Source organism: Ambystoma mexicanum, chromosome 4q (assembly GCF_040938575.1).
Source record: "Ambystoma mexicanum isolate Mex_15411 chromosome 4q, UKY_AmexF1_1, whole genome shotgun sequence".
Classification (NCBI taxonomy): domain Eukaryota; kingdom Metazoa; phylum Chordata; class Amphibia; order Caudata; family Ambystomatidae; genus Ambystoma; species Ambystoma mexicanum.
The window spans coordinates 460,839,607-460,866,933 of NC_090928.1; positions in this window are offsets into that span (position 1 = coordinate 460,839,607).

A 27,327-nucleotide genomic window follows, 5' to 3' on the forward strand; every position below is an offset into this window, starting at 1 on the left:
TAATAGATTCTCCTTCCGCTAAGGCAGCTAAATTGCACTCAATTCTTATCCAATCTAATGATAGGAATTTTCTAACATCTAAAACTGTTAAGCATTGTCAGCTGGATTGGAATTTGCATCCTTCCCCAGACTTCTCGAAGATGCTTTGGAAACAGTATTTCACTACTGTAGCAGCTAACCTCATTCAATCACATTGTTTCATTGTACATAAAGCATACTTAACTCCAGTAAAAATATCCAACATATCTAACACTACATCCCACACTTGTTGGTCATACCAGTTCCTGCACACTGACAATGTGCACTCTATTTTCAAGTGTAAACAAATCTTTTCCTTCTTGGAAAAAATATGGAAATGTTTGCAGTTTATGTTTGCTTTTCAAGAACAATCAAAGTTATTTAATCTTATTACTATTCCCAAATGTTCAATTATATATAATTGCTTTAAGTTGGAGAAAAAAAAAACAAGTATCCTATGACCTGTGATGGAATTCAATTTGTTCTTTCCATAGAATTTAAAGAATGCATACTTTCTCTAATGGAAACCTTGCTAATTTCTATAGCAAATGGGACGTTTTTGCAACTTATTTATAGTGAAACTATTAGTTTTGCATTCTAGTTGTTTATCTCCTTCCTTGCTACTGTTTATCTTAGTGTGTCTCCTTTCAGTATGATCACTTACTTGCATTTATTTTGTGTTGCACAATGTATTATTTTAGCTTGCTGTGCATATATTCATATATTTCATATTCCATATTGCATTTACTTAAATTGTTTGTAAATTAATGTGTGTAACTACTAGTTTATTATACTTCAAATTTTAAGTATAAAAATATTTAACATGAAAGGGAAATAGAGGTTGCCAAAATAGTGAAATATACTAAATCCTGCATTAAGGCGCTGGACAGCAAAGCAAGCAAGGTGCAGATGAACAATCTCAAGTTGGCAGTGAAAATGGAAATGGCTAACAAAAAAGGTGCAAAGGAGTTCAACAGGTTTGGGGGCAGGATAGAGTGGTACCAAGAGTTGCTACTCATGTAGAAGTCTAGACCACGTAGCTAGTGACGAGGAATGGTTTGCGATACACATGGGGCCTCATTACACGGTAGGCGGTAGGGATTTAACGTTACCGGTAATGGAATACCGTATCGTTAAATCCCCATCCAAATTACGACCTGGCTCACCGCTATTTTCGGCACCGCTAAGTACGGTGCCACTAATAGCAGCCAGTCCACGGGCGCGCGACGCTCGAGTCCGTAATTTATGCCATGCCCCTATTAGCACATGGTGCTAATACCACCATCGCGAACCACCCGTTAAGATAACTGAGCAGTGTTCGCACCTGCCACAGGTGGACACAATCAGCACAGGTGGAGGCAATGGAGACTCAGGCAGCACAAAAGGAGCACACCACACCCCTTCCCACACCAAGATGGTTCCAATACTAGCAGCATTACATGGGCTGGAGGACATGATCGCAGCGCAGCAGCAGCAGGCAGCACAGAGGAGACGCAGGAGGAGGAGGAGGAGGGCAAGACAGGCACAGCAAGCACCACAACGGCACCTAATCATACCACAGAGGCACCCACCAATCCCAGGATCAGAGCCAGTCCATTTAACCTAACCCGGGAGCAGATACACACCCTGTACCGTCTGGACGGGGATACCATCACCAGCATTGTAGACATGACACACAATGACATTGTGAGCTTCATAGACATCCGAACTGCCATCCCGCCTCTACTCAAGGTGGTGACTGTGCTCCACTTCCTGGCCACAGGCACTTACCAGCATACGGTGGGGCAGATGCATGGCATCTCACAACCAGTATTCTCACTCACGCTGACCCAGGTACTCAATGCCCTCCTGAAGCATGCACCTGAACACATATTCATGCCACGGACTGCCCAGGAGATTGCAAACACCAAAGTTGGCTTCTATGCACTGGCAGGCATCCCAAGTTGCATCGGGGCAATCGACTGTACCCATGTGGAATTGGTGGTCCCACATCACAATGAAGTAGTGTACCGAAACAGGAAGCAATTCCACTCCATCAATGTCCAAATGGTATGTGACGCCAAGATAATCATTCATTGCTGGGTCCGATTTCCTGGATCAACCCATGATTCCATGGTCCTGCGGAACTCAACTATCCCACGCTACATGGAGTGACAAGCCGGACAACGTTCGTGGCTACTTGGTGAGTAGCAGGGCAAGCACATGGCAGTGTGATTGGGGGGGAGAGATACATACTCCGATTGGGTGTAGCTTGTTGTCTGTTGGACAAATGCACATACAGATGTACGCCAACATCCATCTGGGTAGGCCCATAACGTACCAGAGATGAATGGACATGCAAGTGTGAGCTACATAACATAGATGACAATCAAGGTCTAGAAAAATTAAACATCCATCCACATGCACATTGCACAACATTCCACACCACAAAATACACAAATCTCATACATGCCACCAACATAGTCATCCAAAATGAGCGCAGCACAACATCAATAATGCATTGTGGCCTTGAATGCATGTGAAGGGCTCACCCCTAGCCATAGCATTACACCACGCACTTATAGCACAACTCAAGTGATGCCTCTCAGCATGGCAACATCAATGTTGGAATGGCAGTACACCAGCAGTGTGATACCAAATCTGCCTAGGACCAAGGAACCCCTAACACACGGCTTCAGCCACGACATGTCAATTACTGTTGTAGGCATTGACGTGGCATGTGTACTGCAGGGTCGCCCTTACCTTTGCACATTCCAGTCACACAGACAGTCTGCATGTATGCTGTTAATTGTGCACTTCAATCACAATGCAAATTAAAAAAGCCTGAAATTAACTGGCCGCACTTGAGTTGAACAGTAACAGGTCCCCATTTGTCCCCCCTTACAGGTGATGCTGGCTATCCCCTGAAGAGGTGGCTCCTTACCCCTGTACGGAACCCACAGAACAGGCACGTGGAGGAGTACAATCGTGCACATACCCGTACCCGCAACGTGATTGAGCAGACTTTTGGCCTTTTGAAGACACGGATTAGGTGCATTAGCAGGTCTGGTGGCGCTCTCCCTTATGGCCATGAGAAGGTGGCCAAGATCACCATGGCATGTGTCATGCTGCACAATATGTGTATCAGACGGAATGTGCCACTGCCCCCTGACATTGAAATGGAAGCACCTGATGAGGATGATGATGGTGATGAGGACAGAGGTGAAGGGGATGCAGGACATGCAAGAGGGGATGGTCAGGAGGGACGTTCTGTGAGACAACATCTGATCAACCAAATATTCTGAGTTACGTGGTTTTTTACTGTCACATGGATATGGGTATGAATGCACTGGTGTATGTTTGGAAGCACACAATGGACCCTGTCGCCAATAAAGTACACAAACACAATGAAGATGTCCAAGCCTGTGTTTTGATCAGACACCAGTGTATTAAGTAACGGAAAGATGAAAAAGTGCATGTCCCCAAACATCCCACCACCATTCCACCCACCCCCTACAACAGACCCATAACACCCTTCCGCCCACCCCCCACAACAGACTCATAACACCCTTCCACCCACCCCCCACAACAGACCCATAACACCCTTTCCCCCACCCCCCACAACAGACCCATAACACCCTTTCCCCCACTCCCCACAACAGACCCATAACACCCTTTCCCCCACCCCCCACAACAGTTCCTCATGTGTCTGCCACTATGTTTCCACCCGGCCATGCACGCAGAAACTTCACCATGAACTCCCTATTGGCCATTGTTTGCAGCACCATTTGGAGGCTGGCTAGACATGCGCCTGGTGGTGCGTGTGGAGCGGTGGAGGGGGCTTGTCTGCGTTGAACCGGCGGATGACGACGTGGCTGACTGTGTGAATTGGCGGTCCATTGTGTCCGCTATTCGAGTGACCTCCCTAAGTCTGCCTATCTCCTCACACAGCCTGTCTGTACAGGCCTCCATCCCCTCCCTGGAGTGCCTTGCTGTCTCCACAATCTCTGACCTGAGACGGGCAGCCTCCTCCACATGCTGGCCAACCAGCACAGTTAGTTCCTGTTGCCGCTGGCTGATGATGGCCAGGTCGAGGGCAGTGCTGAGTGCTGGTGGAGTGGCTGCTGTGCCCTCTGATGCATCCATGTCAGCAGGTGAAGCCAACGGGGGGGGGGGTCATAGAACCTAGAATGTTGTCCTCGCCAGTGGCATCAGACCCAGGTGTCTAGAGTGGTGATGGCTCGGGGTTTCCAGGGAGGGTTGGGGTGTGCATCTCCATTGTGACATCTGTTGTGTCCTCAACATCAGATAGTGGGGCAGTGGCTGCTGCCTCTCCTGCTGAGCTTGGCGCAGCTGATGGTGGGACCTCCATGGCTGGGATTGGTGGTGGTGGGTTCACCTCCGGTGGTGGGGCTGTAGTTGGTGGTGTGGCTACTTCTATCCTGGCAGTGGCACTCCTCCGATGCTTGACACTCATCATGTGGAACCTTCCCCCCTTGCCCCTTGATGTCGTGGGGGTGTCCTCAGAGTCCTGTGCCCTTGTTCTCTTACTTGCAGGGGGTGCCTGGGATGCATTTCTGGCATCCTCACTGTCTGTATGTGAGCCTGTCAGGGATAAGAAGGGGGATGGCATTGGTTACGTTTCTATGTACTTTATGCAGAATACATCAATAATGCAGTTGTGGCCATTGGGACTTCATTGTTGGGGATGCAGGTGGTGTGTCAGTTCAGTGCCTCATCCATGCATGGTTGTGTTTGGTACTTGTCTCTGGTGATGTGTGCATGTGTGTGTGTTTTGGTCTGGCACTGACATGGGCAGGGATGGATGCATGTGTGGATGTTTGTCCATCCATGAGATGATTCTGGGCTCACATTGGGGGGGGACCAGTACATTCACATAGCACCCTGTCATGTGTACACTCACCTCCATCTGAAGTGGTTGCCACGCCATGCTCTATAGTGCTGACTCCCTCAGTGGATTCCACTCCGATTAGGTTTGCACAGGTCTCCTCACATTCCTTTAGTTTGATGGGTGAACCGGATCCACCTGCAGTGGCTATTTTGTGTTTTTCGGCAAGGATGCTTCTCACCCGGAGTCTCAGGTTGTCCCACCTCTTCCTGCACTCACGCACATTGCGGGTGGTGGTGCCCACTGCACTAACTTTCACCGCAGCATCAGCCCAGATTGCCTTTTTTTTAATGAGTGTCTCCCGCCACATGTCGTTGGCAAAGACAACGGCAGCTTTGTCGGCTAGAGTCTGGGTCAGCATGATTAGCTCCTCTGAGTTGAATTTTTCTTTCCGCTGCCGGTCGGTGTTTTGTTTTTATGCCTTGGGCATGTTGAGGGTGTCCCTGATGATTTCAAATTGCAAGCTACTCCAAACAGGTCCAGGGGGCAGAGGATGGCAATGGATTGTGTTTTCAAAGATGGCCGTCGTGCTCTTTCCCGTTCCTGTGCGATGACGCTATTTCCGGTTCCGCAATTTAACGGTCACCGCTAATATCGGTGACCGCTATTTGCATGAAGCGTGAGGGCGGAGGTGCTATCTGCACTTTCGTCGAGGGCGGTAAGTGACTTTTTGGGGTATTTAGCGGCATGGAGGTAGGATCATTAACGGCATGGCGCTATGCTCGTGTCCACATACTCGTAATGGTACGCTATTAGCGCCCTCTTGCGAGGGCGGACACATTAAGAGCTCCATGCCGGTAATTTGAGATTTTTACCGGACAACGTATAATGAGGGCCATAGTCTGCAATGAATTTGGAAGCTAGGGGAACATTGTAAGGCGATGTAGACAATGGTTTGGGTAATGCAGATTGGTGCATGAAGTAACATCCTTCTTGAGCCACATGGGTCTGGCCCGGTGTGAAGAGGAGGATTAGAGCTGTGTGGTAAATTCAGTCAATGCTCGTCCAAAGAGTATAAATCCCATGTCCACCATTTATGTCCATGGTGTTGGAATCAAGATGCTGATAACCGCATGGTGGACTATATGATGTGAGTGTTGACACGTGGAGGGACAAAACGAAGAGTTATACTCTAACAGAGGTCACGGTCTAAGCACACACACATGGAGATGCACCAATAGACATACTGGGGGAGTTTAAAGTGCAACTGCAGTTGAAAAACTGCAAAGCAACAGGATTGATGAAAATGACCAGGAAAGGGGGTCATTGTCTACCATGGGATGCTCAAGCTGTTCTGGGGACAAATTTGGATTCAGATTATCCAGACTAAGGGCCTTATTACACGGTAGGCGGTAAGGGTTTACCGGTACCGGTAAGGGCACCGGTACCGGTAAACCCTTACCGCCTTACTACGAGGTCCCTTTGCGGGTCCTCCCTTAACGCCTGGTTTTTCCAGGCGTTAAGGACGGGACCCGCAAAGGGACCTCAGAGCTAATTACGGTACCGCAATTTGCGGTACCGTAATTAGCACCTTCCCCAGTCCCATTGAGCCCTATGGGGCAAAAATGGGAATGGGGAAGGGTAAATGGGGATTGGGGAATTACCGCCCCCGCTCACCTTGGAGTAGGGCGGTAATTCCGCCATCCACCAAGGCGGACTCAGTACGGTACCGGCGGCAACCATGGCGCTAATGGCGCCATGGTTACCGCCTACCGTGTAATGAGGCCCTAAGTCTTGTCTGTAATAGCTGAGAGTGTGAGCAGTGGGAGTGGCCATTGGGAAATTGAGATGTGGTACAAAACAGGTTATATCAAGTGGCTCGTACACCGAATAAAGGTAAACAGTTGGGCAATAAATATTAGGACTAAGACGCAACATACCATTGTCCTTGAAGGAAGAATTTGAGAGTGAGTTGAAGAGATTGCAAAGGGAGGGTATTATTTAAAAGACAGAGCTGTTGAATGCATGAGAGTAGTGGTGAGGTAAGGTTGTTCATAGACCTAAGAGGGATTAATAAAAGAGTGCAATTCTGGACAGGCTTCTATTGCCTAAAATTAATTAACCGATAACAGAAGTGTCTGGGGCAAAAATGTTTTCTCTGATTGACTTGAAGTCAGCTGCCCCAGAGTTCAGTTGACTTAATCATATTTGTTACACCTTTTTTCTGTTTACATAGATGCTGAAGAAATTTTGGCATCAAGTTTATTTCAAAGGGTAATGTATACGCTAATAGGTGGGAAGAAGGGGTGAAGTATTACCAAGATGACATATTGACCGGGGGAAGGGGAGAAACTGAGCAGGATGTTTGTGGAAATCGAAGGATAATTGGGAGAATGGGAAAGATGTAATGTTAGCGACAAGATACTGCAAGTAAGAAAACCTCAGATGAAAGAAGTTATGGTGCCCAAGTCGGTACAGGATGTCATAGAGATAGTCATGTTGGGACCGTTAAATGTTAAGGGAGTGCAAAGGAGTTATGTAGGTGTGTATTATCCCAAGGGTAGTGCAGAGGTGGAGCCATTCAACAGGACTCCAATGGACGAGGTCAAGATAGCGCTGGCCATGGGTGGTGACTTTACAGGGAAGTCACGAAGAGGATATTCCAGTATAGGATGGCTCAGCATGACACAATAGAAATAACGACGTTTGAAAGTTAGCGGCGACGGAAGCCCCACGCAAGGTTGTGTCCAAGATGGCTGAAAAGAGCCAGTATGATTGAAGTGGACGAAGGTGAGATGAGAAAATGAGGAAAAGGAGTCTGCAGTCAAACGAGAGATATGATAGGTTAAATTGTGTAAGCATGACACGCATGCCTCGAGGAACATGTTTGAGAATAATGATCGGAACAAGCACTCAGAAAAGTCTCTCTAGGGTCCTCATTACACGGTAGGCGGTAAGGGTTTACCGGTACCGGTATTTTACCGGTACCGGTAAACCCTTACCACCTTACTACAAGGTCCCTTTGCGGGTCGGAGAATTTAACGGCTGCTTTTTGCAGGCGTTAAAAACCAACCCGCAAAGGGACCAGGGAGCTAATTACGGTACCGCAATTAGCGGTGCCGTAATTAGCACCTTCCCCATTCCCATTATGCCCTATGGGGCAAAAATGGGAATGGGGAAGGGCAATGGGGGAAGGGGGAATTACCGCCCCACCAACCTTGGAATAGGGCGGTAATTCCCCTTTCCACCTAGGTGGTTCCGGTATTTTACCGGCATGGACCAAGGTGCTAATAACACCTTGGTCCACCGCCGTCCGTGTAATGAGGCCCTAGATATTCAAGGGACAATTTAGAAAATTTGGTGAGGCTGGAAAATTGGGAGATCTGGAATAACCAGGGGGTGGTGAAAGTACCAGCAGTGGTGTGGGGGAGTGAGAAATGGTACAGAGATGTGATAAATAGAGTGCCCAGATATTAGTGTATGAAAGGGAACGAGGTGGGTTGTACATGTGAGTGTAAATATGTTAAAATCCTTCATAGTCATCCTGTAGAAGTTGCTGTCCTCACTTGGATTGCAAGGGAACACATTCTGGTAGAGAGTGGAATGCTTAGAAGAGAATATTGTGGTTCAAAGGAGAAAGATTAATGTAGTGAAGCAGCTGAGGAGAGATGGGGCTGCTGCTGTAACCTTATGAACTTGTGAATAAACGTCTTTGGAAACTCACCAAGAGCCTTCATCGCTTACTGGCTTAGTTCCCCTTTGAAATCTACGCTGAATGCAATCGTGTTTGTATCACACCGGGGAATCCCTCTTAGCCAGTTTTGTATCAAGTGGATACCTAAATATGTGTGTGTGTGTCTGCCGCCTCTGATCCATCTGCAGAGGTTTGGGGTAGGGCCAGAAAAGAGATTAGTGGAAGCTGATTATATGGCTGGCACATACTTTTACACCCCCAGTGATAGACTTGTCTTTTAGATTTGTTCATTGTGGCAAAAAGAAACATTATAAGTCCCTACTGATTGAAGCATGCTTGTTAGAGGTACAATACAAATAGCATTTACCATGTATTTGTATATCTCTGTTGGGCATTTAAAGGCCTACATCAAGCCAGAGTGTGAGAATCAAATAGAATTATGATATGAGGTGGCCGCTTTTTGAACATTAAAGATGGTTTCCATTGTCTACTGTTAACTCCCAAACAGGTTTTTTACTGTAAGGAATGAAGGTCTGTTTCGATACAGAACCCCCAATACCCCACTCCCCAACACAATTGCCATCCTAGCATTCAACACTACCATGTCACTGCTTGCCTTGCACTCCTGCTTTCGCAAGCAATGAGGTAAGACACAGTTGTATGTGTGTGAATATTTTTCTTTCCCAATCCCATTCTTTCTGCAACACGGTAAAAAGCCCTGATGTGGCATTGCAACTCGTGTTTGCTACATGTAACCATGTTTAACTTTGTTTCAGGTCCAGTATATTGTTATGTAGTTCTAATAGGCGGACAATGCACAATATATTCACCCTACGTATTTTATTTACCTTTAGTCATAGGCCCAGAGTCTCTTTTTAATGTGCCATCCATCACTATTCTTATATAAGATGGCTAGTTAGAGGTACGATACACATACAATTCCAACTGCATTTGTTTTTTCTCACTTAGGTCTTAAAAAGCCTGTATCAAAGTTAGCCAGACAGTCAGTGGATTTAAAGAAATTATGTAAAGTGAGAGCTTTGAGAGAATGTTTTTTTTTCTTTTTCTGCTGTTAACTCCTGAGCAGACGTTTGATCGTGACGAATATGGTTGTATTCATCCGATGCAAATCGTTTGCCTTATTAACACATATGCCATCCTAGCACTAAAAAAAAAATATGTCCATGCTTGCCTTGCATTCCTGCTTTTGTAGCAATGAGGTAAGACACACTTGCGTGTGTGTATACATTTTTCGTCCACAATCCCCTTTATTTCTGCTATATATCGAAAAGACTTTCCTTGGCACTGCAGTTCATGCACGTGCAGTTTTAACCATGTGTAACTTAGTTTCATGCCCAGTATATGCATTGCACATTTTTCGAAGTCCACATTGACAACGATTCAGCTAAACAGTTTCCTCAGAGGGACAAATACAAACTGGGTACTAAACAAGACATGGCTGAACTGAATATTGGGACTGCCCCGTTAAAATGTGAGTTTATGGCAGGTATAAAGGACCGGCATGCAGGCTGCAACTCACTGGTTTGATACCAGGTGATAGCTAAGTGTTCAGGATTAATGCATCTGCTGAATGATTCTATATATATCCTATAAATCACAGGTTTCAATCCCAATAACAAAACTCATCGAGGTTATGTTCCTGCTGATGATATATGTTTCTAACGTTCACTTTGTAATCCTAGTGGAATATATCAGTACGTTGATGTCACAGCCGACGAAACCTGTTTTTAACGTGCACTGTACTATTAAGATTCTTAGTAAAATCAGTGGTTTAAAAATTCTGCTTGTGAGAGATGTGAACAACCTGCTGTTCAGAGGCTCTGACCTCACTGGCGTGGCATAATGGTTTGATGCACCTGATAAAGAAAGCAACGTGCAGAAGGCATGGTACAGGTTTCGGTTGCATAAAGTAGTTTGAAAATGTGCGTGCTGAATGCCGAAGAAGTCTATATGTAACTGCAAATCACAGGTTTGCATGTTAGCATGTTGCCTGCCCCCAGATCCATTCCACTGCATAAACCTTAGCATGAACGGTCTCCGTTGTCTTCTCCTGTCCACATTCAGCCCTCTGTGTAGATCCTCTCCTCTCCTGCGTTTCTTTCCATTGTTAACCCTTTCTCTTTTGGGTGTACTTGTGTCTCTCACCGGGTGTCCAAAGCAAAGGGCTGAAAAAGACACATGTGACTCTTTTTTGCCCCTGTTATGGCGTGGAGTACCCAGGATCCCTTAACCAGACACCTATGTTGCACTCCCTTTCTTCAGAACTCTTTCTTACTCTCGTCAGAAAATGCAAATGACACACAGCCTGGTCGCCATCAAAGATTCCACATAAAAGCAACTTCATGCACATTTCCCTCAAGCCAACACACACACCGCCTCCAAATACTCATCTATACCCGATCAGCAACTGTACATGGGTTTATGGTCTTTCCATCGAATCCCAACCATCAAAAAGCAAATCCATCGGAAAAAAAATAAACAAAATAAAAGCATCAAAATGCTATCTTTTACATTTAAAAGTACATTTCCATCTAAACTTGTCCATCGAATATAAGAATGGACAAGTTTCAATGGATATGTACTTTTAAACGATGCATTTATTTTTAACGTTAAAATGTTACATAGAGCTGTCCAGGCCAGACATCTTTAAAGTATTTCAGCACTGGGCAGCTTCATGTAACATTTTCTTTATTGGGGTGGGGGGTTCCCCCTCTAACCTCCCCAAACCCCAAGGGCACCCCCCCTAACCCTGACCCTAACCCCAACCCTAACCCAGCCCTAACCCTTATCGAAATCCAAGGAAATATATTCAATGAAAGTGCATTTCGATGGAAATGACTTTCAATTAATACATTACGTTGGATTTCAATTCAATGAATCCATTTTCGATTGATAGTCCAGATAACCTGTACATGCAGCTGACAATGCATTTACAATTACACTCACAACCTGGAAGAAATGTTTATCAGTTAAACCTGGCTCAGCCCCTCCCCGACTCACATCCTAGATGTCCTCAGCTACAGCGTCCAAAGCAGGGATAAGCTGAACAAGACTGTTGAAAGACTTGTGATCATCCACAAATCTTCCTGGCCTTGCACCAGACAAGAAGTAGCCAGCTTCTTTGGCGCTCTCTCCTGCCGCTTCCGTTTCTAGTCCACTGTAACAGATACCCTCAACATTTTAAAGGACTCCCAAACCAGACCGACTTAATTGATGAATTTTACAACCCAGTTACTACCATCTCCCTCACACATGCCAAAATAATCTTCAACCTCCCTATCAGCATGGCGACCAAGACTTTAAAGTAAGCACAACTAAATCTATTAGAAACACCGAACATCACCCAGCAGGCAATGACCCAACCCAAAAACAAGGCTAAATCCTACAACTCAGCATTAATGCCATACTGACCATCCATTTTAATCTTACTATAACTCATGACTGGTTTGATCACTTCGCCATTCCCTTCATCACTGACTGTGTCACCGCAACAAACTGCACAGGACCAAGGTCATTCAAGCCCACATTCAGCTCCTTCAAAGACTACCCTATCGAAACACTCACTGATGACCTCACCAACCTTACTGCCACCCTACCAAAATATCAGTACAAGGACTGCAATGGACTATGAGAATCTGTGAACAACACCCATCGTCAACATACATTCCCCAGAGAACCAGCACACCATCAGACTGTGAAAGCATCATGAAGCAAGACACAGGCAACAGATTCAATGTTCAAAACAAACTGATTTATTAAAGTAAATGTCAGGATGGTAGAAGCCCTAACTTACCCTATGCTAAGGCGGGATTTCCCTACCTGAACTAGACTAAGGTACAAAATAGTGTTCAACATAAAGCTCTGAACTTCTTCCAGCTCTTAACCACTTATCCAGCTCACCTTCCCCAAGTTTCAAACAGTTCGTCAACAATCTTAAGATTCCCTTCCTCCAGTTCAAGGCAATATAGTTCCACACAATCCTCTGGGTTTCCTTTCCCTAGTTTGAAGCAACACAGTTCAAAAGAAACAAGCCTTGAGGCTTTGTCCTCAAGTCAATATTAGTAATTCCACAAACGTAAGGGTCCCTTCCTCAAGATGTTAACTCAGCCACTTGTTCATTATCTTATTTAACAATGTTCTTGGTTTTCACAATTTAGGACTCACTGGTCTGGGTGCAGTTGTCAGACCACACAGTCCACCCATCACAGGTTGTGCAACCAGGATTCCTAGACTCTGTAGTTCACACAGGTGAGTTTTTACTCAGTTTGGTATTTCACTGAGAATAGTTTGACTTGCTTTCAAATTTTCTTACATTATGGTATTCAATATGCATGATTTAAGTTGTTTTCAAGATTTCTCATAGTTCAGTATTCAATACACATGATTTAAGTAATGTTCAAAGTTTCTCATAGTTTGGTATTCAATATTTATACTGACAGCTTGCTTTCAAGTTTTCTTACATTTTGGGATTCAATATCCATGATTTATGCGGAGAAACACTTGTGTGTGTAGAGGCACGTTATGAATGCCACTCCATATCATATCATATAAGTAGCTTTCAAAGTTTCTCATAGTTCGGTATTCAATATGCATAAATGCAGCGCGCTAGGAGTACCCCGGCTTCTGAGTGGCTCTTCCCGTCAATCACCGGTCTCTGCATTCCACTTCTGCAGCTCCAGCTGCTTCTTCTTCACTTCCAGGATGGCAAGCCAGCCTCTGCGAGCCTCGCTTGCACCACGGGCTCTGTCAGGCTGTGTCCTCTCTTCTCACTCGCAGCTCCAGCTACTTGTTTTCTGATATGGAGGCTACCACACCTGGGATGCTGGCCGGCATCCTGGATCTGTTCCTCAGGTCCCACCACAGCTGCATCTTCACAGTCCGGGTCCCCTGCTGGTCCTCCCCACACAGGCCTCCTGTTCCTCATACTGCTTTCTGTCTCTCAATGCATACATTTGACAGGTTGCAGGTGTACATCCTCAATTGGGCTTGCCTGCTCATAATTAGAGGGACATGCCTGACCCTCATAGTACTCTACAGGCATCTTCTTCGTCCCAGTACTAGAGTGGTGAAATGGGTGTTTGGTGTTCACTACTCTTAGTCGCCTCTTCCATCTCCCAGTAGTGGCAGGGTGGAAAGGTGGGAAAATAATGGGAGCTAATTTACAGTAGGCTACAAAGGCTGGGGGGTTAGAATGATCTTTAATAGGAAAAGGGTGATACCAAGTCTCTCCTGTGGGTACCCTACTCCCAATCCCCAAGGACCCTCCACCCAGGTGATCCTCCCTCCCTACCCTTCTCCATCCCCAGGGTTGGGATCCAAGAGCAATGGCCTTTCCCATGGCATCTGAACAGAAGATCCAAGCAGAGTAGGCGTGAGTATACCCTCAGGTTTCTCACATAGACATAAGCCAAAAGCCAATGGTACATGTTAGGATGTAATATCAGCAAAGAGTCATCCAAAAACAAGAGCAAATATGATGCAAGTGTAAAACCCTGCATTCCCTAAACCTACTAACAGAACTCCAGAATGCCCACAGACAATTAACAGCCACAGCAAAACACGGCCTCTAACAGAAGGCCATAGCCAAAGGCAAGAATGAAACCTTAGCTCTCTTCAAGGCATTCAACAGTGAATTATCACTCTCTCCAACCCTACAATCTCTCATTTCAGTGAGCTATACATCACTATCATCATCCTTTTAATTGACAGGTGTACCAGGATATGCCACACCATTGATGACTATCACATTACCCCCACTACAATCCTCATCCAACTATGTAAAACAACGCCAGGGACTGACTTTCAAATTTATCCAGGGAGGACATAAGAAACACCCTAGCATCTCTCAACCCTCCCACACTGATGATATCCTGCCAGCCTCCATCCTTAAGCTCCCTATCCAGGGAGGAACTTCATCTATCCATGTTAATCGAAAATGTATCCCTCAAACAAAGAACATTTCCCACTACCCTCAAAACCAGACAAATATTCCCATAAAAAACAGAACCTGGACCCAGATTACTTTAGCAACTATAGCCTCTTCACACATCTTCCTTTCCCTTCATAAAACCCTCAAAATAGCCCTAGCCATTCAACTTCAAACATCAAGATGAGCAACCTTATACAGAACTACGAATCTGCTTTCAGACAAAGATGCTGCATGAATCTTGCAGACAACTTGTAACAATGCTCTCAACATCCTCCATGATGACTACCGCTGCCATTTGCAGTCTGCTTTCTCCCTGCTGCATTCATCACAAAAGATCATCACACCTTCATTGACAAACTACACAATCCCATTACAGAATGTTCTCTGGTGGTTAGCCACACACCTAAACAAAAACCAACATATTGTCCAGATGGGCACCTTTGGATCATCCCCCACTGGACACCTGTGCAGTCCCAAAAGGATTCATCCTCTAACCCTTGATTTTGACCTTCTATATTAAGCCATTAAGGTTCCTATTAGTCAGTCACAACACTCACATACACAAATACACATACAATGCTCAACCCTAACTCAGAATCTCTTCAATTAAAGTTATATACCAGCTAAAGGTCTACCTCACACTTAATGAAACCTGGATTTCCAATGCACACCTCAAACTGAACCATAACAAATTGAAATATGTCCACATTGCTAATTGCACCAAAGACACCCACGCTCATAGCAAGCTATCTGCCATGAACCAAGAGGGCTGCATGCCACAACTGACACCATGCACAAAGTCCATGGGATTCCACATTGACAGCTGTCTCTCCTTCAAAATGCAAATAGCAAAGAAAAACAGCTTTTTCTGTGAGACAATATCTTCTGATCCACATTAAATGGGCATGCATTGCACACCTTGGGAATGTCCTAATCAACAGCCAAACCACCTATACTACGGCCCTCATTACAACACCAGTGCTAAACCATGGCGCTATTAGCACCATGGTTGGTGCCGGTGTTGTAACGGGTCCGACATGGTTCAATAGGGAATTACCACCCCATTCCAAGGTTGGCAGGGCGGTAATTCCCCATTGAACCATGGCCCTTCCCCATTCCCATTTTCGCCCCATAGGGCTCAATGGGACTGGGGAAGGCGCTAAGTACGGTACTGCAAATTGCGGTACCGTATTTAGCACCAAGGTCCCTTTGCGGGTCCCTACTTTAACAGCTGGTGTAGACCAGCCGTTAAGGTCGGGTCCCGCAAATGGACCTCGTAGTAAGGCGCTAAGTTTTTAACGGCGCCGCAGCCTTTTCCGGCGCCGTTAAACACTTAGCGCCAGGGTCGTAAAGAGGTCCTATGTCTTAAGGAGCACCTTCTTCATACACTGTAGACATCCATGATCCCACTATCCGGCTGTACCCACCTCACCCTTAAATATTGACCCTGTTGTTTAACTGTAACATAATACAGCTCTGCTGTACCTTTTGCACCCTTACCTGTATTCGTATTGCTGCACAGAACCCTGCTGCTTCTTAAAGTATGGTATTTGGTAAGTAAATACCCACAATATAATAAATAATAAAACAGTGCTGAAAAGAGGTCCACAAAGGCAAATCACCCTCTAACTGGTATTTGTCCCAAAAAAGAAACAACAGAGTAATTGTGGTATGCCACATGCAAGGTAACCCAGTTTATTGCAATAGAGTGGGGGAAACATGAGATAAAAGCCAAGCTCTCATTCCAACATTCTCCAACGTTTGAACAGACAACAGGAGTTTATATAGTGCAAATGAGTTATTCTGATGTCATCATGATCACTGAGTTATGAAATCCTATCGCTCCTGGTCATTGGCTCCCTCTACAAAGCTACATATGGAATCCTATATGTGTACAAATACAGATTGCACAATTATTATCTGAGCTCTCATCCATGAACCTTCCATAAAAAAGTGCTACCTCATCATATTTTAATATCAGTGGTAGGCCCTAAATTACTTCTGCGGTTTAAAAAGACATGTGCTCATCGGTTAGAATATGGTCACACTATGCATGAACTGGCTGCATGATGACATGTTTATGTAGGTAATAGAGAGAGAGAGGCTGCAAGCATATCGGCTTGTTTTAATTAAATCAAATAGCCCATCTGACCTCCCCTGACATGAGTCTCAAGTCTCAAGGCCTAGTTCGCAACAGTGCTCGCCATACTGCTCTTGAAACATTTACGAATAACTATTTCACGAGTGTTAGGGCTAATTTCCCTTACCTACTGAGTCCCTCAGCAGCTTTGCTGGATTTCTAGGATTATTTTTATCACCTGGTAACAGTGTGAGCCTTTTTTCCCACTCTTACATGTTTTTGCTGTGTGTTTTACATTTTTGTGTTCATAGACTGTGGAGTCTCACCTACTCCATAGGCATCATCTTTTTAGTGGGTGTCACACAGCACCTTTAGTGCAGTGACACGGGGTTGTCTTTTAGACTCCCCCAATAAGCTCAATTTTCTGGGACTGACTACTGTCTCCCAGAACATGTAAAGTTGCCATTGACTTTACTAGTCTTCTTAAATTTACAGACCCAGTACAAACTATCTCCAATAGAGTACTGGAAAGGGTTAATATGTATCCCTTTTTGTCTGTTTCTCATGGAACATTATTGTGTTCCCCTTTCTTTAACATTTGGCTGGTGGCAGTGGTAGCTACCATATTTTTCCTACCACGGTCTATGAAAATAGCCATGGTACTGTTTTAGGTTATGTTAGTTGCCACCAAACTTTACTCCGCTGGACCCCATGTGCTTTTGTTTGGTTCTGGCTGGGTTTATTCACCATTTCTTTTTGTAAAGGTCTTTCTCATGTTTTACTCTCTTTGCCAAACAAGGTTTGATTCCTTTGTTTGCTGTCCTTTGGCGGGCTTCTGCACAGAAGCCCTCCTTAGGCGCCTGAGAGTCTAGGTAGACAGGATGTGAGGGAGGGGTTTTAGGCCCCCTGCAAGGGTCTCCTTGGAGAGTCACACTCTTGTTTGATTGGCTAGGTAACTGTCCTGCCAGGAAAGCCACCTTGCTGTGCGATTGATAGCCAGGCTTTGTGAATGGGGGAAAACTGCATAAAAAGCAGGTCTTTGGGACTTGAAAGGCAGAGTCGCCACTGGATCGAGAGAACCCAAGAGAAGCTGAAGGAAGAGGACTGCTGTAACTACTGAACCTCCCGGTGAAGCCCTGCTGCGGGTCAGAATCTCCTAAACTTCGACGACAGAGAAGATCTGCAAGGAATCTTCTTCCCTTGAGCTGGTGGGACCAACCAGTTCGCCAAACACCAAGCAAGGCCTCCCTCCCCTGGTCGAATTTGCTGTGCACCGCTCCAGGGAACAGGATAGCCAGGAGTACCGGAACCTGTTTGGGGTTTAAGGAGCGCACCTTTTATTGGTTGCTTTGCTCTGCTGCTGGTTTCTTCCCTGGGTAGTGCAGGACCCTCCAGTCTTCCTCCTTTGTGTCAGTCCGACAGTTGCTTCAGGAACCATGAGCCTGCGGGACCTGCCAGGAACTTCTGCCTCCGCTACAGCATTCTTCTTCTTCTAAGGTGCTGTTCAAACCTGGTTGTTCGTTCCGTCCCACTGCGGTGAAAGTGTTTTAAATCTTTTGCCAATCCGAGGGCTTGTCCTTCCCTACTCTTTTAAGTAACTTTTCTTCTGACCAACTTCGTTTCGAACTCTTGGCAAAGACTTAACCGCAAACTACTGTGAACTATGTGATCCTCTGCAAAGACTCTGAACTATTAACATTGGCCCAGGCCTATTGATTTGAATCCTCATTGTAGTAAGCCTTTTTCTAGATTGCTATGCCTTCTTACTTGTTGGTGCTGCTTAATTTTGTATTAATTTTGTATAACCTTGTCTTTCCCTTCCTTTTTAAATTGCTGGAGTGCTATTTTGCTCGCACTTCATTTTGAGCTTAACTTGTCCAGAATTGATTGGGTGTTGTGTAGTATATTAAGATTGTGATTTTTCTGCTGCTTTACTTAATGAACTGTTTTACAAATGCTTGTGTAAATAAATGTATATTATTTTACTGAGAAACCTTGGGTCAGTGTTTGTTTGAACCATAGTAATTACTGTCCTTTGTATAACTTCTGATACTGCTCACTTTACTCTTGAGATAAGTCTGGCTGCTTAGCCATTGCACCACTTTACTGTGAAGTACAGGCTTGTACCAAAGTTGAATTTGTACTTGCACATGTAGTCTTAATTGTGTGTGGTGTTCCCAAAGGGTACTGCATATGATTCTGCCTAACACTGGTGCACATTGGTGAGGATAAGGTATAGTAATTACACCTAGAGTGCTGCTATTACCTTGGAACAACTAACCACAAGGCTAAACATCACTAAAAAATGCACATTTTAATCATGTCCAATATGAAAAGCTACAGTCTGGAGACCCTCCTTAGTTACACTGTAGATTATCTGAAAAATCTGTGTAGAGAAAGGAATCTCTCTGTTAAAGGCAAAAAGTCATAATTAATTGAAAGGTTGTTAGAGAAACATAGTCTGGAGAGTGGGTCTGAAATACCTAACCCTCCAGCAAATGTGGAAAATGATGAGGACGATAATGTGGCAGTTATTATGGATGAGTTAGATGAGGCACATGTGTCTCACAATGTAGGCCTTACTGCTCCTCTACCTGCTCAACATCCTTAACCTTTGTCCACTGGGACCCCATCAGGTCCTACACTCAGTCCTGAATTTGTTGCTCTAGAAAAGATGAGGCTTGAATTGGAATTCAAACATATTAATGCTCAAACTAAACAAAAGCATCAAAAACGTAAGATCAGAGAAATGAGAAAAAACATTCCTTAGAAATGAAAATGTGTTCTATTGAACATACTTCTCTCCCAGAGTCTTCTAGGTCTTCCAATCCTAAGAGACCCTGTATGCTTAAAGAAATTGTTGGTATGTATGAGGCTAAGCTTGATATTTTGGATTGGTTGTCAATGGTTGAGTATAACCATGAGATTCAAGACATTACAGGGAATCAGTTGCTTCCTTAGCTCTTCTCTAGGCAACCCACTGTTGCATCTGATGTTGTGATGGAGTTGGGGGAGGTGGATACGATGGATCATGAGTGTATGAAGCTAGCTTTAATTGCTAGATTTGGGAAGACCCCTTTGCAGTACCTTAAGAGGTTTAGGAACCTCAAAAACCATGATGGTACCCCTTGGGATACCTGGGTATGTGAATGTTTGAAAAACTTAGATGGTTGGGTTAAGGGTTACAGAGTAAACACCTATGAAGGTACGAGAAATCTTGTTATGTTGGAGTCAATTTATGATGCCTGCTGTCCTGAGCTCAGACAGCACTTGGCTGATTCTAATGAGATAGATCCAAAGAAGTTATCTAAGGCTGCTGACTTGTAGGTTGCCAACAGGGCTACTCACAAGGATTCTGGGGCAACTCAGAAGAAGAATGAGGGAAAGCAGCCAAAGAAAGACAACAAGTAGAATACTAATACCTCCAATCCAGAAGAGGCCCCCAAACATAACAAGGGTAAACCCCATGGGAAACCAAATAGGGCTAGTGAATCCTCTGGTGCCCAATCAGAGGGAGGTCAGCAGAAACCCCCATTCCAGAGAGCATTTGGTAAATGCTTTGTTTGTGGGTCAACTGACCATGTGAAAGGAGATCCCAGGTGTAAGGGTAAACCTGCAGGGATCAGCACTGCCTCCTTCGCCTTCTCCCCAGAGGAAGAATTACAAATGGCTAGTGCCCACTTTGAACTATTTGCTGAAGCACCCTTGGGTCTTCAGGCAACTGTATCCTTAGAGTCCATGGGTCTGGGTAAGAAACAGAATCTGGATGTGTACAACTCCATTCCAGAAAACTCTAGAGGGTATTATATGGACAGTGTTCTTGTCGATTGCCAGGATACTCCTGCCAGGAGAGACACTGGGGCCAGCAGAACAGTAGTGGATGAAAGCTTTTTCAATCCTGAGGATGTTGCTAAGGCACCCAAAGGTCCCACTAAATTCTCCGGAGGCCATGTACAGTTGGTTCCAATTCTACCAGCTCTAATTCAGTGAAATAATATGACAGTGAGGATCCCTGTCAGTGTCCAGAATGAGGTGCCTGGGAGAGTCCTGTTGGGAATGATTTACAAACTCTAGGAGTAGTATCCAGAACCCCCAGGCCTCACAGTGAGAGAAAACAGAACCAAACCAAATTAGCTAGAGAGGCAACCTTAAGAGACCAGTCTGAGCCTGTGGGAACCTGTACAGAGAACCCCACTGCAAGCCCTGGTGTGAGTAAGTTGACCTCTAACTCAGGCAAATCTGAGGCTAGTATAGTAAGGAAATGGGAGCTCCAACCAAGCTCCATCATTGCCCATCTAATGGTAAAGTCTTTGACTCCCCCTGCTTGTGAGGAAGAGGTGGATAGACAAATTGGACCCCTCTCTAGGCCTGTGAGAACTGTTAACATTCAAAGCTGGTGGAAAACCAGGAAAAATAGGTCTAAGGCTAAACACCTTAAGACTATTGGCGCTTCTACTGGAGACTCCAGTGTAAATCCTAATGTTAGGAGGGAAACCTCTAAAATAGGTAAGGTCAGATCTCAGAGGATGTGGCAGCATCTACGTTGCTTGACCACAGCCCCTCCAACCAAGATACCTGAGACCCAACCTGCTCTTATCAGAGAGGTGGTGAGGAACCATGGAGGCCTCCCTAGATCTAAGGGATCCATTTCCAAGGACCCCTTGACTGAAGCCTATTGTAGGTTCAGAGGTTGTTACAACTTCTGAGGGACTGTTAGATCAGATCCCATATACATTAAAAAAGAGAGATCTTCTGCAACAGGTTTGTAGGTTATATATTCTACAAATGAAAACCACTGGTAAAGGTGTCATAGCAAGGGTTACAAATGGTTGCTGGTGTGCTCAGCAGGCCATTTAACCGACTTGCAACAGGAGATCCATCCTGGTTAGATCTTCCTGTCCCTTAGTCTGGGGGGCGAGTGTTAGGGAGAATTCTACAGAATAGCTGATTTCCCTTACCTACTGAGTCCCTCAGCAGCTTTGCTGGATTTCTAGGATTTATGTTTTTCACCTGGTAAGAGTGTGAGCCTTTTTGCCCACTCTCACATGGGATTTGCTGTGAGTTTTACATTTTTGTGTTCATAGACTGTGGAGTCTCACCTACTCAATGGGCATCATCTTTTTACTGTGGTTTACACAACACCTTTAGTGCAGTGACACAGGGTTGTCTTTTAGACTTCCCCCATTAAACTCCATTTTCTGGGACTGACTACTGTCTCCCAGAACATGTAAAGTTGGAATTGACTTTACTAGTCTTTTTAAATGTACAGACGCAGTACAAACTATCTTCCATAGTGTACTGGAAAGGGTTAATATTTATCCCTTTTTGACCGTTTCTCATGGAACATTATTTTCTTCCCCTTTCTTTAAGATTTGGCTGGTGGCAGTGGTATCTACCATATTTTTCCTACCACGGTCTATGAAAATAGCCTTGGTACTGTTTTAGGCTATGTTAGTAGCCTCAAACTTTAATCCGCTGGACCTCATTTACTTTTATTTGATTCGGGCTGGGTGTATTCACCATTTCTTTTTGTAAAGGTCTTTCTCGTGTTTTACTCTGTGCACCAAACCAGGTTTGGTTCCGTTGTTCGCCGTCCTTTGGCGGGCTTCTGCACAGCGCCCTCCTTAGGTGCCTGAGAGTCTAGGTAGACAGGATGTGAGGGAGGGGTTTTAGGCCCCCTGCACAGGGTCTCCTTGGGGACACAAGTCACACTCTTGTTTGATTGGCTAGGTGACTGTCCTGCTGTGACAGATCAGTTAGTTTGCCCTTTACATCTTTTTGTATTCTTAGTGAGTGGATTGCGCTGGTTACCATGATGGAAAACTTTTTTCTTATTTACATTGATTCTTATTAACTCTGTGGCATAATTTATCTCCATGCCTGATCAGATCACTCCAGTGAGCAGCATAATAAGTGGCACTCCACAAAGACAATACAAATATAGAACACCTTTCAGTGATTGACAATCAGTGGAAAATACTCTGTATCTATGTGTTGGGGATGCATGCATAATACAGTCCTTTTATGTTTTCCCTGCTGGGCTCATCCTTTTTGGATTAAAGGACCTCTGAGTCCTGGGCGAGATGGATTATTGATTGGTTGCAGTTTGTCCCAATGTGCTTTTGAAAGAACTTATGTTATGGAAATGCCCCAATAGTTTTCCCCCTTCCCAAGAAGTAGTATCTATTACATGGGCACCTCAGGGAGGAGAACCCTGACCTCCTAGAAAGAGGTGAGAGTCACAATTTTTGTATTTGGATTTTATTAGGATTATCTATAGTGCTTTAAAAAAAAGTGATGTACATTTGATCAATCGGTACAATAAAGGTTAATTAGCAAAAAATATTCTCAAATTTAGCCAGACTGAAGTAAAGAGGATCTCAAAGAGTCACAAAATACACGAAATACAGAGTAAACAGAAATAGAATGAAGGGAATGAAGGGAAAGGGGAAAGGAGAAGAGCATTCCAGTGCAAAGGAGCCAGCAGGGAAAAATGAATGAAAATGCGACTGAGCACAAGGAGGACGAGGCACAGCAAGGAAAAATTGGGAACAAGAATAAAGCAAGCAGGAAGGGAAATAGAATGGAACTAGCAAAGAAAAGTAATCAGGTACCGGGCCATAGAGAGATTTAAAAACAAGACACAGGAAATTAAATTTGAGGGGAGACTGGAATGAAAACAAAACACACAAATACACACTTGCACACACTTATTGAGATGGTTGTTTCATAGAAAATAAAGATGTAATTTATAAAGTTCGAGGTGCAGGGGAGAAAAACACAGCCTTGGTATCTAGGCTGGAAAAATACTAAGAAACATAGAAATCCAAATTTTTGGAAAACTGCATCCCCTGCACACTTTCTAAAAGGCCGATAAATAGGCCTAATTGGTATTGTCAAGACATTTGCAGTACATAGTTAATGACTCATATGGTTAAAATGTTCATAATGCAATCAATAAACCTTCATCAAGAAATCCAATGACTCCTTTTATTTAGAGAACCTTCTTCTCCTTTTTATTAATAGTTTTTAGGTGGGCCCAACGCGTTTCAAGTTTCAAATACTCTTCTTCAGGGCCATCAATTTTCAACATCAATTTCACAATCCGTTCTAAAAAATCTAAAAAATATAGATAAAAAATTTACCAACTTGGCTATTTGAGGAAAGGTTATAGCATTAATCAAGAAACTTTTGTTTATGGTCTCAGACCTAAATGTGATAATCATCCCATAACCAATCTCACTGGGAACCCAATGGTGCTTTACAATAGAGCTTTTTAAACAATAGAGCTTTTTAAACAATTGAATATTTTTATATATAGCAACATGATTTGTTTCTGTGCAATGTGACACAGTGTCTCCAGGAAGTGTCAAACTTTAAACCTTAAAAGCTGTGCAAATACCTTTAGTGTGTTCCACCACAACAGTGCCTGCACCCTGGAGGAGTGTGTTGAGTAATCACTCAAATACTGAAAAAAACTCACCCTTCTTTCAAGGGATTTGTAGAGAAAAACATAGAAGCGGGGAGGCCCCTAGGCATCAGTATGGAATGGCCTGATGTGATGAACCATGTAGAGCTCGGGTGAAAGCTAGGAAATAAAGAGCTTGCTCTGTGCCCCTAAGAAAGGGAGAGAAAGCGTAGTTTTTTTTTAAAAAAAAGAATTCTGTGAATCGACTGTACACCCATCTGTTTGGGGTAGATACCTTTTGTAAAATGTCCTCTCGATTGTATATATAGTGGATTTCTATGTTTCTGAGACTGGAGTGAAAGCCAGCCGAGCAAAAGAAGGGAAGAAGACATTGAGTCATGGGGGGGGGCTAAAAGACAGTGTAGGCAAATAGAAGCATTAATAACAGATTTAAGGGGAGCTAGACGAGTAAGAGAGAGAGACCAAAAAACGCAGAGGAGCCGTACAAAAGGTGAGAGAAAATTAGAGAAGATATCAAGAGTTTAGTGGCTTCAAAGGTCAAGAATGAGCGAGCCTTCCAGATATTGAATAGGTGAAAATGGCACACGTGAAGATAGAGAAATGTGATATTTAAAGTATAGATCAGAATCAAAGTAAAGTCCAATTTTGCGAGCAGTAGAGGAAATAGATAGTTGAAAAGACAGAAATAATATAAAGGAGGGAGACAGAGGAGGAGGTATCATGCTTGCAGGGAAGAAAATTACTTCAGTTTTAGTAGTGTTGAGAAACAGAAAGTGAGCCTACATCCAAGACTGAATAGCCAAGAGACAAGTAGAGATTGTTTTATGAATATCAGAGGAAAAAGATTAGGACAGAAACAACTGTGTGTCATCAGCATGGAAATTATGAGAAAGACCAGAGAAAGCGATAATACTAGCTAAAGGATAGGTTGGAGAGAAAATAGAAAAGGACCAAGAACAGAACCTCGAGGAACACCATAGATAAGTGGAAGTGTGGCAGAAGAAGACACTGCCCTTGAAACTGGGAAGGTTCTTTGAGAGAGATAGAAACTGAACCTGGAGAGAAGCTAATAAAAGGAAATGATCAACAGTATCAAAAGCAGCGGAAAGACCAAGCAGAATAAGAAAAGAAGAATGTTGGAGTACCGAGCAGATCGAAGAGAGTCAAGAACAAAGATAAGAGACATCTCTGTAGAGCGAAAAGGGCGGAATCCAGATTGATAGCGAAGAAGAATAGCATTATCAGAAACAAAAGTAGATACTTAAGAGTAAACTTTGCACTCAAGTAGTTTAGAAAGATAGGGTAGTAAAGAAATATGGTAGAAGTTGGAAGATATTGATGGGTCAGTCGAAGGTTTCTTTACAATAGGAATGACAGAAGCAAGATTGAATAGAGAAGGAAAAGTAGAAGCCGAGAGACTAATATTGAAGAAAGAGGTAAGATAAGAAACACAAGAAGGAGAGATTTTAGGAATAAGTATCAATGGTTTAGTTTTCTACATATCAGGATGCCACCTGCTGCTAAAGCATGGACTTGTGGGGAACAGCTACCATATGCTGGTGAATCTTCATAGCAGGCATAGGTGGCTCTGGTATGGTGGAAGCATTAAGAGAGATGAGAGGACTTCCAGGGTAAGTCAGCAACAACATCCCTTCTGCCTCAGACTGGCCATCAGTGAAGGGGCTGTGTCTCAGGGTATGGGGTTGAACGATGAGTTGGTGAAGCCTGAATGCTACAGACATCAACAGTTCAGGTTGGTACCTGTGGTTCTCATTAGGAACTGTGCAGCAGAGCGAAAGGTAGCATCATCTCTCCCAGTGATTTGAGATTGGTTTTTGCGAGCCAGTAGATGAAAGGCCTGCAATTTGCATTTAACATTTAAAGAGGGTCTGTAATTTAAATTCTCTGCTGGATCAATCTGGTCTGTGCTTTGCAAGTGAACGTCACGTGGAAAGAGGGGAATGAATAGTTGAGCCCAACCCACCAGGGCAAAGTTGCATGAAAGGTCCAGGAGGAAGAGAGGAAGGTGAGTCCTGCATGGTTATACCTTCTGGATTTTCAGGCATGCAGGGATACCAATGGACTATGTAGAAGTTTGGATTCAGGTTGCACAGTAAAAGCAAGTGGGAAAGTGAACAATGTCATTGCACAATAACACAGCATCCATAGGAGGCTAAATGTTGAAGTCTTGAGGTAGATTTGTGATGGAACTTGGGAGAGAGTGACACAGTCTGCTTGGCGAGGCCTGAGCAGAGTTTAATCTGACTTCTTGTAGCCTTTCCTGATTGGCGTGGATGATTACTCTGCCTGCATTTGCATATTATCATTGAAGTCGATCTCAGCGGACTGGACAAGGCAAAGTTGGGTAGAGATTCCTAAAGTGATATACTTTTAATGAGGAGTTGGAGAAAAAGTGTTGTCTAGCTCTCTCTTGATACTAAAAAGTATTTGAGGGAATTATGCAGTAAATCCGAAACTGTGTTTATGAGTTCGTCCCAGTCACAAGCCTGAGTTTGAAATTCAGTGGTTAGGGTTCACCTTTTTGCATGAATTCCAAACATGAGGCATTATCTCGTTTATGGGGTTTTGCTCAGATATGCATGAACGCTGCAGTGGGACATCAACCACAAGCACTTGTAGGGGTGGCACCGGCAAAAGTAAATGTCATATGATTGAAAATATGCATTGGCGAGATTGATGGGAGTGAATCGGTTTTGGAACATTTGGTGGTGGGTTGTCAGTCTGTTGAGAGCAAAGTGTATCGCCGAATTGTTGCGAGCTACAAAGATAATACTGGATTGGTGGATGAGTGGAGTAGATGATTGGGTTGTGAGATTACTGCTATGTGGATTGAGATATGTGAGAATGTGGGGCTGAGTTCAATTAATTTGTGTGAATGCTCTAGACAAATTAAGATTCTAAACAGAGTGTTTTGGTGTCCGGCGAGGCTCAAGAACAGGGGCTTGTTGGATTCGGATATGGGTTGGTGTTGTGGTTTGGAAGTTGGCACTCTCAAACATTTGCTTTGGGATTGTGTCAGGGGTTTCTGGCAGGAGGTTTGCACTATATGTTTACGGGTCCTGAGTTGCAGCATTGATTTTGATTTTAAGACAATGGTTTTGGGCTGTGGTGTCTTGCTTGAGGACCGTTCCATGTCTGAGAAAAAATGTCTGCTCAGGGGAGCTTCAGTGTCCAAGAAAATGATCTTGAAGGGGTGGAAATCTCGGATCCCGCCTACGTCGAATAATTGGATTGATGAGATGATTTCTTTAGCGGCTATTGAAAAAGGAATATACAGGAGGCTGGGGAAATTGCACCTACATGCTGA